The sequence below is a fragment of the Megascapheus bottae genome, chromosome 5, assembly GCF_031878675.1.
Source record: "Megascapheus bottae isolate mThoBot1 chromosome 5, mThoBot2.hap1, whole genome shotgun sequence".
NCBI classification, from domain to species: domain Eukaryota; kingdom Metazoa; phylum Chordata; class Mammalia; order Rodentia; family Geomyidae; genus Megascapheus; species Megascapheus bottae.
The window spans coordinates 6,695,467-6,711,428 of NC_143513.1; positions in this window are offsets into that span (position 1 = coordinate 6,695,467).

Below are 15,962 nucleotides of genomic sequence, written 5' to 3' on the forward strand. Positions count from 1 at the left end.
ACTTTTTCTTTGGGGAAAGTTAATAATAAGGTCTACTTTCCAGCTATCTCATCATTAAATTCATAAGCCTTTTCACCCCCCTTTTTTGAACTCAAAACCTCAAGATTATTAGACCAGAGTTCAAATGTGGGGACACACCTCCTGCAGCACTTTTTTTTTTTTTTTTTTTTTTGCACTGGTCACTTTTAAGATAGGATGTCACTTCCAGTTTTGGCACATGCCAGGGCTTGAATGAGCTTATTTCAGGCTTCCAGTGGTATTTGGGCTGACAGATTTGAATCAAGATTCCTAGATTTTTCACCAGGATGGAGTTTAACAGATTCAAGCTCTCATTCAGTTTGCTTGCTCAGGCTGGTGCTGTACCATTTGAGCCATGTTTCTAGCCTAGTTTTGTGTGGGTTAACTATAGATGGACCCTTGAAGACTTTCTACCCAGGTTGGCTTCAATCAACTAGTCAGGATCTTAGCCCTCTGAGTAGCTAAGATTATAGGTAGGAGCCATTAACACCCAGAATCTTATTTTTTCTTCTTCTTTTTCTTAAGGCTAGCACCCTGCCATTACCACCTGAGCAACAGCATCACTTCCACCATTTTCGTAGTCCATTGGAGTCTCACAGGCTTTTCCTGTCCAGGTTAGCTTCAAATGATGATCCACAGAGGTCAGCCTCCTGGGTAGTTATAATGATAAGTGTGAGCCACTGGTGCCCTGCTAGTAATGTTTTTGTTGTTGTTGTTTTTTTTTTCTGGTTGTGGGGCTTGAAATCAGGGCCTGGGCATTGTCCTTGAGTTCTTCAGCTCAAGGCTAATGCTCTATCACTTGAGTTATAACACCACTTCCAGTTTTCTGGTGGTTAATTGGAGAAAAGAGTCTCACAGACTTTTGTGCCTGGTTTGGCTTTGAACCACAATCCTCAGATTTTAGCCTCCTGAGTAGCTAGGATTACATGTGTGAGCCACGAAGTGCCCTTTGTTTTTAAATATACTTTGACAATCTGCTTTCAGAAGTGAACTGATTCGGGACCAGTAATTTGGCCTAGTGGTAGAGTGCTTGCCTAGCATGCACGAGGACCCGGGGTTCGATTCCTTGGTACCACATGAATAGAAAAATCCGGAAGTGGTGCTGTGGCTCAAGTGGTAGAGCTCTGTCCTTGAGAAAGCCCAAGGACAGTGCTCAGGGTTTGAGCTCAAGCCCAGGACTGGCACACACACACACACACACACACACACACACACACACACACACACACACACACACACACCACAAAGTATACTGATTCATATTTACTGATTTACCTGGTACAATTATTTCCTTTGTAATTTTGAAAATATCTCTTTAGCATAAGAGTTTCTTTCACATTATTGTTTCAACATAAGTGCAAACTTTTTTTTAAATTTTCTTTTCTTTTTTTATTGTCAGGGTAATGTATAGAGGGGTTATAGTTAAATTTGACAGTAGGTGCATTATTTCTCACAAAGTGCAAACTTTTCTGAAAAAAATTTTTGGTGTGTATTTTCCTGGTATATCTTTTGTCATGCTTTTTTATTTTGGCTTTTATTCATTTTTGGCATGTTTCATGTAAGAGACATAGAAGTATAAATTTGGATCTTGTTCTTGTTTCCACAGTACTACGGAATCATGTGCCTTTGAGGAATGAGTTATTTATAATTCATCATGATTATTGACGAATTCAGACTTATTTCTGTCATCTTATTTTGGTTTTTCAATTTGTGTTCTCCACTTTGCTTCTGTTTCTTTTCCAGCTTCCTGTGAATAATGAAATGAAGTCATTTTTCTCATCTTGCCACATTCAGTTACAACTTGTCTTATTTTTTATGGTAAATGTTTAAATAGTGAATATAAATATACCTAAGTAAGATGCATTTTTGCTTGTTTTTTGTTTTTTTTCCCTGGGGGTGGGGGGAAATAAACCCAAGGAAGTTTACCTGGCTAACACCCTTTTAAATGTTTTCTGTTAGTTTTCAATATTATTATTTGGAGAGTTAGTTCTACCTGTTAGATCAATTAACAACTTGAATCCTATTTGTATTGTAGTTGTAGTTTTGGTGGAAAAGGTAATTCATCTATCCATCTGTTGGTCAGGGAAGAAGGGTTTGGGAGTTGCGGTGTGGGGGGCGGTGAGGAAGAAAAACAGTTCACCACATGGCCTCCTGGAGGCTACCAGTGTCCTTTTATTTTATTTTAGTTTAGTTTTATTTGGTTGATCATGGAGCTTGAACTTAAGTTCTGGGACTGTTTCTGAGGAATTTTCCTCAAGCCTAGCACACCACCACTTTGAGTCCCAGTTCCACCTCTGGTTTTCTGGTGGTTAATTGGAGTCTCACAGACTTTCCTGCCTAGGCTGGCTTTGAACCATGATCCTCAGATCTCTTTTCCTGAGTAGCTAGGATTACAGGCATGAGCCAGCACGTGACTCCTTTTGTGGCTTGTACCCTATCTGGGGGCCCAGTCATTAATGAATGCACAACACATGGAAGGTGGGCCTTCTCTCTGTGAACATTACAAACACACACAGACACACACACAGACACACACACACAGACACACACACACACACCTGTGTGTGAGTGTGTCAGGAGCTTTTCTTTTTATGTTATGTTATTTATTTTTATTTTTTATTGTCGGGGAAATGTATAGAGGGGTTACTGTTACATTTGCCAGATAGTAGGTGCATTACTTCTCACACATTGATACCACCTTCTCATGTGTTTGTCCTCATTTCCTTCCCCCCAGCCCCTCCTAATCATCTTGTTTTCCTCCCTTCCCTTTCCTATTTCAAATAAAGAAATAAGTGTATATATAATATAACAAGTAACATAGTCAGATACAGTAACAATATGAGATTAACCAAAGGGGGAAAAAAGAGGAGAGAAATAACATAGTAAATTAAGAACAATCACACAAGATAAACCTCTTGTTTCCATATCCTAGAGTTCATTTCATTTAGTCTTATCCTACATGACCTTATGTACCTAGGTTTTGAGCTATTGTAATTATCTGCTAGGAGAGTCCTAGATGTGTACTAATGATTACAAATGAGGTAAACCATCAAGCCTATGTTCCTTTGGGTCTGGCTTACTTCACTTAATACGATTTTTTCCAAGTCTTTCCATTTCCTGACAAATGGGGCAATGTCATTCTTTCTGAAGGCAGCCTAGAATTCCATTGTACATCCATCCATCTTTCTTTCTTTCTTCCTTCCTTCCCTCCCTCCCTCCTTTCTTTCTCTCTCTCTCTCTCTCTCTCTCTCTCTCTCTCTCTCTCTCTCTCTCTCTCTCTCTCTCTCTTTCTTTCTTTCTTTCTTGTCCTGGGCTTGAACTCAGGGCCTGGGCACTATCCTTGGACACTTTTTGCTCAAGGCTAGCGATCTGCCACTTGAGCCATAGCATCACTTCTGTCTTTTTCTGTGTATGTCATACTAGGGAATTGAACCCAGGGCTTCGTGCATGCTAGGCGAGCACTCTACCAACTAGGCTATGCTCCCAGCCCATACCACATTTCTTGATCCAATCACCTACTGAGGGACATCTGGGTTGGTTCCATATCTTTGCTATGGTAAATAGTGCTGCAGTGAACATCGCTGTGCTAATGACTTTAGTATGGCAGGAGCTTTTCAACCCAGTCAGAGCAAAACCATAGGGGTCAGCACAGACATGGCTACACCATCAACTCTGCCCCTCCATGCTCTTTGTACACATTCCTTCCCTTTGGTCTCTTTTTCTTCTTGCTAAATATCACCCTTCCATGCTTCCTTCAGGAGTGGCCAGGGTTAGGAATCTGCTTTAGTTTTGTTTGTATTTGTGTGTCATGGGCCTTGAACTTGGGGCCTGGGCACTGTCCTTGCGATCTTCAGCTCAAGGCTAGTGTTCTACCACATTGAGCTACAGTGCTACTTTAGGTTTTCTGGTGGTTAATTGGAGATAAGAGTCTTAAGGACTTTCCTTCTGGCTTTGAACAATTTTCTTCCCATCTCAGCCTCCTGAGTGTTTAGGATTACAGGCATGATTTACCAGTGCCTGGCTTGCCTTTACTCTTGAATAATACTTTAATGAAGTACAGAATTCTTTATAAGTAAATGGATAGATAGATAAATAGATATGTGTGTGTGTGTGTGTGTGTGTGTGTGTGTGTGTACTCTTCTCAGCCTTTAAACATATTACTTGCTAGTTTTGAGGCTTTAGTTGTTGCTTCTAAGGAACCTAGGCACCAGTTTTTTTTTTTCACCTAAAATGTCACTGTTTAAAACAGGTATCTATTTATTTGATAGCTCTCTGTTTCCATTCCCACATCAAGAGTAGTTAGTACACAGTGCAAGGCTCTGCACAAAACAAGCACTTGGTAACTTTCTGCTCACTAACAAGCTAAGGGGCAAAGGGATTCACAATACAATTCTCTAAACCAAAGACCTGGAATTCAACAATCATGTTTTACAAATAGGGTTGTGGAAAAGGCTACTCCCCCAAATCATTCTGAGGTATTAAAATAACAGTAAAAATATTTTGGTTATGAAAAGCCTGAAAACAAACTTCTAAGTCAGTCCCACTGTACCTCCTTGTGTGTCAAATTATTTTAAAATATATTTTAAAAAAGATATCGGGTACAGGTCCTTAAGACAGGACAGTATCTATTCAATACCATCAAAATCATGACATTTTATATTCTGGCATTCAATGTCATCCCAAATGCAACAATCACACAGAGTCAAAGTGTGGGTCTATACTGTTTTCAAAATAGTATGGAAGGTATTTGAAATGTTTAATAACCACTAAAAATAAAGTTAACTAAAAAATTTAAATTATACTTATTCTTTTATCTCTAAATGAAGGTATTTAAACTTCTATCAGTGATTTAAGTTGTAGCACCAATAATTTGCAAGAAATCACTGAAACAATTTCTAAAGCATTTTTAAAATGTTACTCTTCTATTTTATGTATAGCTGTTCTTTCTATAACAGTTTGAGCCAATACCAGGCTAGGGAAATCACAATGCATTTTTCCAGTGACTTGTTCATTATACTGATCAAATGAGACCACTTCTCTTCACTTCAATGATATTGCTCAGTAATAATTCTGCTTCTGAAGAGCACTTCAAAATTTGCGTAGACTTTAAAAACATTGAATATTTTATATAGTCAATATTTCCATTATTGACTAAGCCACACAAACTACCAGAATGTCAACTGGCTTATTTTTGTTTGGATTTAAATGACCTTTTCTTTTGTGCTAGCCCTGGGGCTTGAAATCAGGGCCTGGGTGCTATCCCTGAACTATTTTACATCTCTACTGCTCTCTTCTGCTTGAATCAAAGCTCCACTTTGACTTTTCACAGACTTTCCTGCCTACGTTTGGCTTCAAACCACGATCCTCAGATCTCAGCTAGGCACCAGTTTTTAAAAGCAAGTGACTGGCTTACACTCCTGCATCACCTTTCCCCACAAGACTGGCAGTCTACCACTTGAGCCACACCTTTACTTCTGGTTTGTTGTTTGTTAATTAGGAAAGAAATCTTTATAGACTTGGAACTGTGATCCTGAGATCTTGACCTTCTGAGTACCTACGATTACAGATATCAGCCCCCAGTGCCCAGCTCTGTTAGCTTTTAATTTTTTTTTTCTTTTTGCCAGCTGTAGGGCTTGAACTCAGGGACTGAGTCCTTTACCTTTTGTGCTCAAATCTGGTATTCAATCACTCTAGTTACAGCTCCATTTTGGCTTTTTAGTGGTTAATTGGAGATATGAGCCTCATGGGTTTTCCTGTTGGAGCTAGCTTTGAACTAAGATCCTCAAATATCAGCGTTCTGAGTAACTAGGATTATAGCTCTAAACCCCTGGTGCCCGGCTAGCGTTTAGCATTTGTGTCTTTGTCATCCTATAGTTACACCCGGGATAGTATTCTTGACATACAGTACATACTCTTATCAACACTCAAGTCTTGCTTTAATTCTGGCAAATTCTAAGCTATTTTGTCCTTCCTTAAATCTGACCTCACTTTCGTTTTCCTTAGCGGGTCTCAGAAATCATCTCAAGGGAGAGATGGAATCTCTCAAGGTTACCTGTCCACCTATATAGCTTGTCTCTCTTCTTCATGCTGTTGTACCCAACTCCCTTACTTCCTAAACATTTTGCTTGGAAACAACCCCTTTATGAAGAACTAGCCTCAGAAGATCCTTGCTAAGGGCCTTGTTCAAGGTCATAAGGTCAGTGGTCACCTTGCCATTGCCCATTGAAAAGGAGCTGTGCAAACCAGGCCAGTAGAACCGAGCCAACAGTGTCCCTGCCATCAGGGACCCACCTGTGGGCAGCTGTGGGTGGGTGGTTTTTGTGTCTCTCAAGTGTATGACACACTAAATCATGCTGGTCCAAGGGACTTGGCTGAGCCCACTTACCACCTGCCCCCTGTACTCAATCAAGACTGCTTGATTGAGTCTTCTTGCTTGGAGTCTGCCTGAATGTCATCTGCTCTGCCTCCCCCTCAGAGCGTGAGAGTCTGCTCTTTCTCTACCTTCTTTTCACCCTCTTCTCTGGCATGGAAACTCTGCCCTCCTTCCTCCCAGTCTTCTCTTGTTGGTTCTTAATAGCCTTTTCTTCTGGAAACAACCTTACTCTTCGCATTTCAAAAACTACGGCTTTCAAAAGCCTAGCTTCTGGTCTTGGATCAAGAACGTATTTTGGAAGTGAGCACCAGCCATTGACTCTTTCTTTCTCTGTGTGTTTCGGCTGCCCTCATTCTGCTCTGGGTTCTGTGAAATCCATGCAAGGCGGGGAAACAAGGGAAGGCTTAGTAGTCATCTTTCAAGATGCTTTCTCTCCATCACACCAAGACCACACTGGCGGGGAGCCTGGTCCTGGCTTGAACAACCAGGAACTGAATCTCTTGGGGTAAAAGATGTATTTTGCAATCTGAAGAGTGAGTTAATTTATTCCTTACTCTCTCAGAACTCATGATAATTGCTTACATATTATTTCTCCTTTTCCCTTTGGAATGCAGACTTTAAAATTTTGGGGGCAGTACTGAGATTTGAACTCAGGGCCTTATGCTCACTGGGTTGGGGCTCTATTACTTGAGCTATACTTCCAGACTGGCTTCTATGTTATTATTTGTTTGTCCTAGGGTCAGAATTCAGGGCCTAGGCACCGTCCCTGAGCTTTTTGTTCACCAGCCTGCCACCACAGTGAGCTCTTTGTTGGGAAGTCCTCTTGAATGCCTTTTCTGCCCAAGCTGCTCTTGAGCCTCCCAAGTAAGTAGTATTACAGGTGTGAACTATCAGTGCCTTTCTTGGGTTGGGGGCAATACTGAGATTTGAACTCGCAATCTTGTTCTGGTTAGTTGGCTAGCCACATCTCTAGCCCTTTATACGTTTATGCATTTTTTTCCAGATGGGGTCTCAAGCTTGTTTCCTGGGGCTAATATTGAGATTTTTCTTCCTCTACCTCCCCTCTAACTGGGATTACCAGTGTTCATTGCCATGCTTGGCTTGTGTTTGGACATAGAGCTTTAGTAACTTTTGCCCGGGATGTACTAGAACTAAGATTCTCTCAATTCTACCTCATGTGAAGCTGAAATTATAGGCATATATCATAGCTCTTTTTACATCAAACTGCTTTTCTCTTTTTACATCAAACTGCATTTATAGAAACTTACCAGAAAAGGTCCCACAAGAAATACATGAGTCACTGAGGACAATGCCCTGAATAACTTGACCATCTTTCAATGGATCTGTATCTTCAAGATTACACTCCCTCATTCCCCAATCATACTAGAGACAAAAGGTCTAGCACCTGAGACTTTGGGGGGACACTCAAGCCATAGCCAAACCACAGCAGGTAGGTTTTGTGTATCACCAGAAGATCAGCTGTAAAACTGGAATGACACACGCTTACTACCAGAGCTGAATTCAAAACAATGCCTCAAGACAGCTACCTGTAATCCTTAGCTGCTCAGGGGGCTGAGATCCAGAGGCTCAGGGCTTGAGGCTAGGCAGGACTGAAAAGTTCATGAAACGCCATCTCCAAAATAGCTAGCAAAAAGCCTGTCTGGAGGCGTGGCTCAAGTGGTAGAGTGCCAGCAGTGCACAAGAGAGCCAAGGGAGAGAGTGAGGCCCTGAGTTCAAGACCTAATATCAGAAGAATAATAGCACCAAAACAAGAACTACATCAGATAGACCAGAAGCTCTGCCTTCTCAAGACCTGAAAATGAAGTCATCCATTACAAGAAGTATTCGGGGTAGCATACAGGTTGAAATGCAAGGTTATGATTCTAGGAGAATGGTGCTTTGTTTCACCTACAATTTCAAAGGGAAGAAGGAGGGTAGAAAGACCAAGCCAAGGGAGACACTAGCATGGTGTAACAAACACCAGCAAGAGCCAGCAAGAGGGAGCTGGTGACTCAGGCTGGAAGGCAGGCCAGGAATGAGAGTGAGGGTTGAGAGGCTGAAGGAAGCTGCTCAGAGCACCCTGTGCTTGCATCCCTACTGCTCCCTTCAGGGGTGGGGAAAGTTCCTGCCCAGCTCTATCCAAAGGAGAAGCTGGGTCTGATTAAACCGTTGCAGAGGTAAGTTCCCCTCTGGGCAATCAGATGTGGAGGAGAGGGGTCAGGAGATTCCCTTTGCAGGACAGCTCTACACCACAGTGTGCTGACAGCTTGTTTATGAACCCTTGGGGCTTGAGGGGGAGAGTGTATTTTGGATGGGTCTCTGTGTGCAGCACTGCTCTGGTTATCTGGCATCTGTACAGTGTGATTCATTCTCCAGAACAATGTGTGTTGGCAATTTAGAGGATTTCCCATTGGAGACCTGCTGAGTTTTGTTGTTGTTCCCCCCACCCCCCTCATAGAGTCATGTTTTTGTTGTTGTTGTCCCTTGGCTTGTTTTTGTTTTTAGATCCCTCTAGATGAGCCTGCTCTGCTATCTTTCTGTTTACACTTCCTGGCTCACCATAGCTGGCAGGACAGGTGTGCATTACCATCTTTTCTGTTGGGATGATCTCCGGAACTTTTTTCCTCTTAGGCTAGTCTAGACTGCATTCTTCCCACTTTTGTGGCTACCCACACTGTAATAGTGTGTGTGTGTGTGTGTGTGTGTGTGTGTGTGTGTGTGTGTGTGTGCAAACAGATCCTGGGGCTTGAACTCAGGGATTGGGTTCTGTCCCTGAACTGTTTTGCTCAAGGCTGGCACTCTACCACTGAGCCACAGCTTTACTCCTGACTTTTTGGTGGTTACTTGGAGATGAGAGTCTCATGGACTTCTGATCCGGCGGCTTTGAACTGTGATCCACAGATCTCACCATTCAGGGTAGCTAGGATTATAGTTGTGAGCCATCAGCACCCAGCTAGTAGAAAGAATTTATGAATTAGACAAAGATAAAATACCCAAATAAACTTGATAGGCATGTCTGTGAATTGCTTGTGTTATTCACGGTCTAGAACAAAATTGTTAGGCTCTATGAAACATTTTATATTCTAAAATGATGCTCCAGTAATTTCTTTTACAGTTAACTTGATAGAGCAAGTAATATAAGTACAACAAGCAATGATACATAGCAAGCTATAGGCTGATTTTTTTTTTTTTGCCAGTCCTGAGCTTGAGCTCAGGGCCTGAGCACTGTCCTTGGATTTTCTCAAGGCTAGAGCTCTACCACTTGAGCCTCACCACCACTTCCAGCTTTTTTCTATGTATGTGGTTCCGAGGAATCGAACCCGGGTCATCATGCATGCTAGGCAAGCACTTTAACCACTAGGCCAAACTCCCGGCCCCTACAGGCTGATTTTCTATACATGCTTTAGTCATAAGAGAATGAGTCATATTGGAAATGGCTTGCGTGCATGTGCAAAATCCTGGTAATCGGAAAATCTGCATATTGTAGGATTAACCTATCAGCTCACAACACAATACATTAGTAACAGATTAATGAGTAATTTATATTGAAAAACAGTAAATGTAGCGGCGATTGAAAATTACAGCTGAGCCAGGTGCCAATGGCTCATGCCTGTAATGCTAGCTACTCAGGAGGTTGAGATCTGAGGATCCCAGTTCAAAGCCAGCTCAAACAGGAACGTCTGTGAGACCCTTATCTCCAATTAACTGCCAGAAAACTGAAAGTGGTGTTATGGCTCAACGTGGTAGACTTGAGTGAAAAAGCTCAGAGACAGTGCCTAGGTCCTGAGTTCAAGCCTCACAACTGACCACCCCCCCCAAAAAATACAGCTGAGCCAGGCATTGGTGGCTCACTCCTATAATCCTAGCCACTCAGGAGGTTGAGACCTGAGGATCAAGGTTTGAAGCTAGCTTGAGCAGAAAAATCCATGAAACTCTTATCTCCCCTAAACAACCAAAACAAAGAAAAGAAAAAAAAAGACAGAAAAAACGGAAAAGAAAAAACCAGAAGTTTAACTGTGGCCCCAGTATTCTATCCTTGAGCAAAAATCCTCAGGGATTGTGCCTAAGCCCTGAGTTCAAGCCCCAGGACACAAACACACACACACACACACACACACACACACACACACACACACACACACACACACACAATTGACCCTAGGAAGCAAAAATGATCAACTCCTAAAGTCCCCCATCATTTCCCAAGTGAGTTACCATGGGCGTGTGCACAGTAAGAACTTTGTGAACTCGGAACCTTGGATGACAACCATAGTTTTAGAAGAAGAGTGATGGAGAATCTTTAACAAAGTCAATGAACTTACTAGTTTTGGTCTACAGTGATCAGATTTACATTGCATGTAGCCTCTCACTTCAGAATCAATACATAAATAACTGTAAGTGTTCATGATCTATGAGTTGATGAGTTGCTCACATGTGGGAATTCCCGTTAGCTTTCCAGCTCTTTGCTAGAGCCTTGAAGGACTATGCGTCATGCACCAGTGAGCTAGAATGGCCTCAGATTGGGAAGACAAAGTTTTCCTTACAGTTATAAGATTCCTTGTCACCCCCCTGCCCCTTTCAATGAGATATAGAATCACTCAAGGCTCCTCTACCACACCTTGATAATTGCTTCTCAAAGCACCATGGTTTGAACATGGCTTTTTAAATGTAAATTGTTCTATTGTCTATTAATCATTAATTTTTTGCCTTTTGGCCAGAAGTGGTCTTTGTCATGGCTATTAATATTGGTTATTACAAAGATACAATAATCAATATAATTCCCACAGAGTTTTCTCAGAATAATTATAATTGGTTCCTTTAATTCAGTGTGTGTTTGTGTGTGAGTGTGTGTGTTTATGTATAAGAGAGAGAGAGAAAGAGAGAGAGAGAGACAGATAGACAGACAGACAGACAGAGATACTACTAGGCTGGTACTCTACCTCTTGAGCCACACCTACACTTCTGGATGTTTTCTGCTCAATTTGAGGTAAGAGTCTTTTAGATTGGTCTGTCTCTCCCAGAGCTGGCTAGAACTCATCATTCTCAGATCTTAGCTTTAAGTAGGTTTACAAGCTTGAGCTAGGGTGCTCTGTTTATGGATTTAAAATTTTTTAATTTGTTATTTCTTAATTAATGAACTTATTTTTGTGATCCTGGGGCTTATTTCAAACTGTGATCCTCAGATCTCAGCCTCCTGAATAACTAGGATTACCAGTCTGACCCACTCGCACCTGGCAGATTTTTTTTTTCCTGTTGATTGTGGGGCTTGAACTCTGGTCTTAGGTGCTGTACCTGAGCTCTTCAGCTCAAGGCTACTGCTTTATCCCTTGAGCCACAGTGCCAATTCTGGTTTTCTGGTGGTTAATTGGAGGTAAGAGCCTCATTGACTTTCCTGCCAAGGCTGGCTTTGAACTGCATTCCTCAGATCTCATCTTCTTGAATAGCTAGGATTACAGGTGTGAGCCACAGTTTTGTTTTTTTTTTTAATAAGTAAAATATTTTAAAGGCTAGGCACCACTGGCTCATAGTGATCCTAGATACTCGGTGGCTAATATCTGAGTATTGTAGTTGGAAGGAAACCCAGTTCACAAAGTCTATGTGGCTCTTATCTCCAATTAACCATGAAAGAGCCAGAAGTGGAGTGGTGGCTCAAGTGGTAGAATAATATTGAGCAAAAAAGCTCAGGGACAGGGCCCAGACCCTTAGTTCAAGCCAGACCAGCACACACACACACACACACACACACACACACACACACACACACACACACACAAAATAAAATTGTCATTCTTCTATGAATGTTCTATGGAAAATCGTTATTTATAGAGAAGCATTGTTTAAGTTACACTGCTAGAAGAATTTACCACACTTTTTTTTTTCACTTAATCTGTTTTGGTGACTATTTTTTATTGATTTTAATAGCAACACTGCTTTGCATTTTTAATGACATCCTTCAGTTTGGAACATTCTGAGTTATGTGTTTTCCAATGGCTCCTCCCATTTCCTAAAGATAGGTAGTGTTAACAGTCATATTTCACTTATTCATTCCATCACTCTTACTGTTAATTCATCATGGCACAAAGCAAGACTTTGATAGGTTATAGAACATGGAAAAGGTGGACACTCAGTCAATAAGAACACTCAAATCTAATTCTAGAAATCTCAGTGTGGTGACCTTCATTAGTGAACTCTGTATTAATTGTTTTTAGTTAGCTGCTTGAACAGAAGTAGAGACTAAGGCAGAGCAGGCTCAGAGTCCTGAGCTAGGAAGCCATTGTTGGAAGGTTCTTTTTTTTTCTTTTGTGCATCCTGGGGCTTGATCTTGGCCAGGGCCTGTGAGCTGTCCCTGACCTCTTCAGCTCAAAGCTACCTCCCTACCCTTGAGCCAATTCCCATTCCCCATTTTCTAGGGGTTAATTGGAGATAAGAGACATAGGTCCTTTCTTATCTCTTACCTCCTCTATCTTCCTTATTTTTACCTCTGCAACGCCCCCTCCCCCAGGTGTAAGCATCATGTCCTTGTCACTTTTCTCAAAATTAACGAAACCATTTTAGCTCTGATGATGGGTGCTTGCAAGTAAGCTTTTTTCTTTTTCCTTTGTCAGTCATGGAACTTGAACTCAGGGCCTAGGCACTGTCCCTAAGCTTCTTTTGTTCAAGGCTAGCACACTTGAGCCACAGCACCACTTCTGGCTTTTTCTGTATATATGGTATTGAGGAATCGAACCCAGGGCTTCATGCATGATAGGCAAGCATTTTACTGAGCCACATTCCCAGACTCCAGCCCCTTCTTAAGATGAAAAACCTAAGGACCTCATGGCATGTCCTTGCACGTTTTCACAAATCAGGTTTGTCTGCATCTCCATAGACTGCTGGGCTACTCAAAAAGGCTGTCTGCGTCCATGTCATGTGTGTCACCCTTTGTGAGGTCTTCTCCAGGCACCAAGGCTAAGGAGCAGTGTCGTTGGACACAGGGTGTGGCAGTGCTGAAGCCTTAGGGCAGCCACCCTGGCTCTCAGGGTAGATCTCCATGGGCAAGTGCAGGGCCCAGCGTCCTGGAGAAAATGTGGGTGCCTCCTCTTCACCAGGACTGTGAATCCCAAGCTGCATTCACCATCAGGCTTATACTGGAACACACCCGCTGAAGTCACAGGCCGCGGGTGGGAGATGGCAGCCAGTGGAATCCAAGAGGACAGAGGAACTCTAGGCCAGTGAATGCATAGGCCTTGACAATCGAAATGGAAAAAAAAAAATCACACGAATCTCTCAATTAAAAACATTAAAAAAACAAAAACAAAAACAAATCAACCTCGCAACACAAGAGAAGGAAAAGTCCCATAGAAAATTCAGGAAGCATCTGGCCCCCAGGGAAACAATTTCCTAGAACAATTAATTACTTTTATTCCATCATATTCTCAAAGCCTTTGACTGTGAGGAGTTAAGATCTCTGCAGATGCAGAGAGAGGAAATGGGAATATTGTTTTTCCAAGGTTAAGGCAATAAAATAATACAGAATGGAAGTTAGGATCTGGACACTGGTGGCTTCCATCAGTGTCTAACTCTGCAGGAGCCTGAGATCTGAGGATCATGATTCAAAGCCAACCTAGGCAGGAAAATCCATGAGACTCATCTCCAATTTAACCACAAAAATCCAGATGTGGAGCTCTGTCTCAAGTGGTAGAGTGCTGCTGGCCTTGAGCACAAAAGCTCAGGGACAATGCCTAGTCCCTGAGTTCAAGACCCAGGACTGGCAGAGACAAAAAGATAAAAGTAAAAAAAAAAAAACCCTGCTATACTTTCATTTTCTAATTTGAGAAAAGAAAATGAAACATATAAAGTAGAGGGACAGAGCAGAATGTCCACAAAGCTGGGCTAGAAATTGATTCTTCTGCAACAGAAACTAACAGAGGATAAAGGGATTTTGTAGAAGTTCAAAGAAAAATGGTTCTGAAACTAGTATTTTTCTTCGACTCATTTATCATAGGTGTGAGGCAACAGAGAGACGTTCTAAGATAAGTGTCCAGAAAAAAAATATAAATCTTACCTTCCTTCTTAAATTTGCCTGAGTAAGGTGGTATTGACACTCTGGAAACCATGGTTTGGCAGTTTCTTATAAACCCAAACATATAATTGACAGACAACATAGCAATTACAGTCTTGGCATTTACCCTGGAGAAATCAACTTTCTATTTGCACTGACCCTTCACAGGAGTGCTGGTAGTAGGATGATTAGTTAAGAGCCCCACATTGGAAACAACTGGATGACTCTCCAAAGGTGTATGCTTTCACTATGGTAGAACCTTACCTTGGAATACTACTCAGCTATGAAAAGGGAACAAATCGAGGCTGCAGGTTTAGCTCAGAAATAGAGCACGTACTTAGCATGCTGGTTTGATCACTTGCACCAAAAAGAAAAGAACTATAAACTACTGATGCATAGAATTTCAACAAATCTCCAGAGTTGATCAATGACAAATATGGTACACATATTCAAGGAAGTATTATTCGGCTAGGAAGAAGAATGAACTTGTGTCATCTGTAGCAAAAATAGAACTGGAGATCATTGTGTTGAATGAGGTAAAGCAAGCTCCACATATGCATATAGTATGTGATTCCTCTCATATATGGATCTAAACTCAAAAGGTTTAAACAGAGACTGCCGGCTGGAGGGAGGGGGAAGGGAAAGGTGAGGGTACAGAAGGAGGGTGAAAAGGATCAAAGTATGTATGAGTTTTATGTATGAAGACAGCATAATGGAACCCATAAAACGGGGTTCAAAATGGAAGATGAGGGGGAAGGTGATTAAGGGGCCAGAATAGAGGTAAAATGCACTTGTCCAAAGTGCATTTTATATATCCATGTAACCATCCCAAAGTACCCCCTGGAACTATTTTACTATATGTTGATTTTAAAACTTTTTTCTTTAGGATGTTGCACTGGAGTGTTTGGGCTGTTTGGAGAGAATATGTACAGGGTACATTCACTTCTCTTTCTCTATCTCTTTCCTGAGGAAAAAGGAAGGAAGGAAGGAAGGAAGGAAGGAAGGAAGGGAGGGAGGGAAGTGCCTTGTACTTCCTATGCTGGTGCTCTACCATTTGAGCCATGCCTCCAGCTCTGTTTTGCATTGGCTATTTTTAGTATAAAGTCTTGCTTCCTGCCCAGGAAAGCTGCTCATCTGTGATGCACCTTCGGTAAACTTCCTGTCACTGCTGTGATGGCAGGTATCAATGGCAGGTATGTGCTGCTATGTTCAGCTTCTTTACAGGGAGATTGAGTCTTGGGGCCTTTCCCCAAGGTTGGGAAGCAGGGAATCCAGGGTGCCACTGGATTCAGCTGTGGGTTAAAAAGATGTTTCATGAATTTTTCTGTCTAGGCTGGCCTTCAAATTCAGTCTGCCTACTTCAACCTCCTAAGGAGGTGGGATAGCCACGAGCCTTTGATTGCGCCTATTTCTTCAAGTTCATCTGACTCTACAGTTGTCTCACTAAAGTTTCGATTAAAAAGTTACTTGAGACATAGTCTTAAAAAAATGAAATTAAAATATCAAAAACAATATAGTTGGGGCTGGGAG